This window comes from Diadema setosum, chromosome 6 (genome assembly GCF_964275005.1).
Source record: "Diadema setosum chromosome 6, eeDiaSeto1, whole genome shotgun sequence".
In the NCBI taxonomy this organism is placed as follows: domain Eukaryota; kingdom Metazoa; phylum Echinodermata; class Echinoidea; order Diadematoida; family Diadematidae; genus Diadema; species Diadema setosum.
Genome location: NC_092690.1, coordinates 32866457 through 32871781, shown reverse-complemented (window position 1 = coordinate 32871781; position 5325 = coordinate 32866457). Strand labels below are relative to the sequence as shown.

At 37.4% G+C, this 5325-nt stretch overlaps 1 pseudogene; it reads right to left on the bottom strand.

Annotated features, from left to right (window-relative positions):
* Window positions 1-240: 240 nt before the first annotated feature.
* On the bottom strand, window positions 241-4857 carry LOC140229740 (uncharacterized; annotated as a pseudogene).
* Window positions 4858-5325: the final 468 nt, after the last annotated feature.

Sequence of the window (5325 nt, the reverse complement as noted above, 5' to 3'; positions counted from 1 at the left end):
AAATATCAAAGCTTATTACGATATCATAGAATATTTGATAGCTATAGAATAGACAAATCATAACATGGCGAATTGTGGTGGGGAGATAGTGCTGAGTGATAAATCATCAAAAATTTGAATACATAGACTAAATTGATTTTGCATGCTCAAACAACTGTAGGCACCATAGGCAAGCAATACTAGTAATTAGTGAGAAGTTGGTCAGAGCTGATATTTTGCTGGGATGGATCTGATGGTGCTTCATTGTTCAATTCTGGTACAAAGTGTGTATTGGTATCTCTTGAATGCAGTCCATGTCCTTGGTGATGCCAACTGGAAATGAAGAAAACAAAAAGAAAAACAAGATACACGTGGTGCATAAATATTACATTTGTATTATCATGTTTATTTAAAGACTGAATTTATCATTTCTTTGAAAGGACAAGATGTCATCCAGATTACAACTCGTGGTGGATCCATGGGTGGACATATGGGGTGTAAGATGCCCTTATCGTTTTTGTTTTTTTAAACAAAAAATCAACAGAAAAAACTGGAGGACGTGCGTGTGGTTCCCCCCCCCCCCACACACACACACACTTTACAGAATTCTTGGACCCACCCCTGACAACTGCAAAAAAATAAAAAAATAGAAAATAATGGTACATATTAGCCAGGATGCTACATTCTATGCTTGTGTATAGTTGATGTCATTCTTTTTATTTGTTATTGTATATGACAGCAATAGCATCATTTAATCCGGATTACTAATGCTTAATCCAACAAGATTGAGTCAGCAATATCTGGCTGGGTTTCCCAATTAGATTAAGTGCTTTACAAACACTCACCAGTGAGAAGTTGGTCAGAGCTGACATTCTGCGGGATGGATCTGACAGTGCTTCATTGTTCAATACTAGCATTGGTATCTCTTGAATGCAGTCAATGTCCTTGGTGATGCCAACTGGAAATGAAGAAAACAAAAAGAAAAACAAATACACATCGTGCACAAACATTTCATTTGTTTCCATCATATTTATTGAAAGATTGACTTTATAATTTCTTTGACTAAGACTAACCTTTTAATAGCACAATTTTCAGATAGCCCTTTGGAAATGTCCACAAACAAGAGTTGTTTTTTTTTTGCCAATCAGCAGAGATCGGACAGACTGGTGATCTGCATTAATGCGAAAGCAGTCAAACGGTACACGCATCCCCATTTATGAATTGCTCATAGATTATCACTCTGCTTGGAAGGTCCAGGTACAATTGCCAGACAAGCTACATTCTCCAGTTGTGTGTTACCCATATCATCAATCTTGTTTGCTACAATATGACAAGAAGGATAACATGTCATCCAGATTGCAACAAGTGGTTAATTCATGTGGGGCACATCGGGTGTAAGATACCCTTTATTTTTGTCTTTTTTTTAACAAAAGAAATAAACAGAAAAACTGGAGGACATGCATGTCCCCTTCCCCCCCCCCCCCAACTTTCACAGAACTCCTGGGCCCACCCCTGACAACTGCAAAAAACACTGGTACATGGTAGCCAGGATGCTACATTCTTTGCTTGTGTGTAGTTTATGTCATCTTTTTAATTGCTATTAAAGTGTATAAGACAGCAATAGCATCATTTAATCGTAATTACTAATGGATATCCCAACAAGATTAATGCAGCAATATCTGGTTGGGTTTTCCAACAAGATTAAGGCTTTACAAATACTCACCAGTGAGAAGCTGGTCAGAGCTGACATTTTGCTGGGATGGGTCTGATGGTGCTTCGTTGTTCAATTCTGGTATTTGTATCTCGTGAATGCAGTCCATGTCCTTGGTGATGCCAACTGGAAATGAAGAAAACAAAAAGAAAAACAAAATACAAATGGTGCATACATATTACATTTTTTTTAAATCATATTTATTGAAAGATTGACTTTATGATTTCTTTCAAAGGACAAAATGTCATCCAGATTACAACCCATGGTGGATCCATGCGGGGACACATGGGGTTTAAGATGTCCTTTTTAAAACAAAACAAAAAAAAAATCAACAGAGAAAAACTGGAAGATGTGCGTGTGGTCCCCCCCCCCCAATTTGCAGAATTCCTGGATCCACCCCTGACAACTGCAAAAAATACTGGTACATGGTAGCCAGGATGCTACATTCTATGCTTGTGTATAGTTGATGTTATTCTTTTTATTTGCTATTATATGGCAACAATAGCATCATTTAATCCGGATTACTAATTGATATTCTAACAAGATTGATTCAGCAATATCTGGTTGGGTTTCCCAACAAGGTTAAGGCTGTACTAACACTCACCAGTGAGAAGTTAGTCAGAGCTGACATTCTGCTGGGGTAAATCTGACAGTGCTCCTTCATTGTTCAATACTAGTGCTGGTATCTCAGGAAGGCAGCTGATGTCTTTTTCGATGCCAACTGTAAATGAGGAAAACAAAATATACATAGCCCATGTCTATTTTATTGTTTCTATCAGATTTTTTTTTTTTAAGAATGAATTTATCTTTTTTTTTTTATATTAAGATTAACCTTTTAATACCACAATTTTCAGAAAGCCCTATTTAAATGTCCACAAACAAGAGGGTTTTTTTGCCCATCAGCAGAGATCAGACAGACTGGTGATCTGCATTAATGCGAAAGCAGTCAAACGTTACATGCATCTTCATTTGAGAATTGCTCATAGATTATCACTCTGCTTGGAAGGTCCAGGTACAATTGCCAGACAAGCTACATTCTCCAGTTGGGTGTTACCCATATCATTAATCTTGTTTGCTACAATATGACAAGAAGGATAACATGGCATCCAGATTGCAACCAGTGGTTGATTCATGTGGGGCACATCAGGTGTAAGATACCCTTTATTTTTGTCTTTTTTTAAACAAAAGAAATGAATAGAAAAACTGGAGGACATGCGTGTGGTCCCCCCCCCCCCCAACTTCACAGAATTCCCGGACCCACCCCTGACAACTGCAAAAAGCACTGGTACATCGTTGCCAGGATACTACATTCTTTGCTTGTGTGTAGTTTATGTCATCCTTTTTAATTGCTATTAAAGTGTATAAGACAGCAATAGCATCATTTAATCTCAACTACTAATGGATATTCCAACAAGATTAATGCAGCAATATCTGGTTGGGTTTCCCAACAAGATTAAGGCTTTACAAACACTCACTAGTGAGAAGTTGGTCAGAGCTGACATTTTGCTGGGATGGATTTGATGGTGCTTCGTTGTTCAATTCTGGTATTGGTCTCGTGAATGCAGTACATGTCCATGGTGATGCCAACTGGAAATGAAGAAAACAAAAAGAAAAAGAAAATAAATATGGTGCACAGATATTACATTTTTAAAAATCATATTTATTGAAAGATTGACTTTATCATTTCTTTGTAATCCAGATTACAACCCATGGTGGATCTGCGCAAGGACACATGGGGTTTGAGATGCCCTTTTTTTTATAACAAAAAATAAACAGAGAAAAACTGGAGATATGTGTGTGGTCCCCACCCCCCAATTTACAGAATTCCTTGACCCACCGCTGACAACTGCAAAAAATACTGGTACATAGTAGCCAGGATGCTACATTCTTTGCTTGTGTATAGTTGCTGTCATTCTTTTTATTTGCTATTATGACAGCAATAGCATAATTTAATCTGGATTACTAATTGGTATTCCAACAAGATTGATTCAACCATATCTGCTTGGGTTTCTGAACAAGATTAAGGCTTTACAAACACTCACCATTGAGAAGTTGGTCAGAGCTGACGTTCTGCTGGGATGGATCTAACGGTGCTCCTTCACTGTTCAATGCTAGCTTTGGTATCTCTGGAATGCAGCTGATGTCCTTTTTGATGCCAACTGTAAATGAGGAAAACAAAATATACACAGTGCATATATTTTTCAATGTTGATATCATATTTTTTCATAAGTTGAATTTACTTTTAAAAAAAATTAAGATTAACCTTTTAATAACACATTTTTCAGATAGCCCTATGTAAATGTCCACAAACAAGAGTTTTATTTTTGCCCATCAGCAGAGATCGGATAGACTGGTGATCTGCATTAAATGCAAAAGCAGTCAAGCGGTACATGCATCCTCTTTCCACAGTCAATTGCATGTGCTTATGAAAAATACAAAAACATCATTGGAAGTGAGGCACAAAACTAGCATTTGCTAATAGGCTTACAAACTCTTTTGTTACTATAGGGCACCCGAATGAGGTCAGCAAGTCAACATTTTTTAAACTCAGCCTTGCTGGCTACACACATAGATCTTCAGTTTTGCAGCAAAACAAGGGCATTATGAAATTGGAAAAAGTAACTAACACAAAATACAAGCAGATGTGACACAGAAAAAGAAAAGATACTGATAGAAGGTCTAATCTGTTCATTAAAGTTTTTTTTTGTTTTTTTTTTTCAGGCATAACACTAATAAACATGAATTAAGGCTACACAAGTACAGGCTCATGTCTTTATTTTGAAAACACGGTATACCAGGTTGTGCTGTATATGAGTTGACACCATGAAAACCTAATATACCAGGCACTACTTAAATGCATTCATGCAGTATGGAGTAAGCTACTTCTAACATTGCAGCACAGTTATGAGGTTACCTAGAGGCATTGAATAAACACACACACTGTATACTGTCCATACTTTTTACTACAAGTATGTATTCATTTGTGTGCGCTCAATCTTACCTAATTTCGCCAGGTAAATGTTGTCATCATCGTCATAATCAGGAGTATCATCTTCGTCACTGCCGTCTGCGGTGCTTGTGTTTCCATCATCGCTACTGCTTTCAGAATTCTCTCCCCCATACACAGCAGTAACTGTTCATTTCCACAGTTTCCTGTGCCATCGCATTGACACACGAACTCCAAGTCGTGGGAAGCTGCCCTTTCTGAATTTCAGCTGATCAACAACTACGGTATTCCTCGTACCCAAGGACTTCAACATCTGTTGGTTTCCCTGAGGACAAAGACCTGTAACAAACAAAAACAAACACATTCACTACAAGTGTATTAAAAAAATATGTTTAATTTTAGCAGAAATGTTTTACCTCAAGCCTATCTAGTGGTCTATTTATACTGATCATAAAAATGCAAAAGCACAATTCAACTCATATTATATGATTCCCTGTGCTTATGGTACTGCAAAACTACTCTCTAGAATGTGTGAGCACCTATAGCCTATTTTGATTATTAGTGGAACATCAGCGTATTACTATTAGATATCACAGGAGGGGCTTACTCAAGTGCTGCCCTCTGGCCTGTTAACACACTAAAACCTTCATTGCAGTGATTTCAATATTATGGAGACTTGGCACTCACA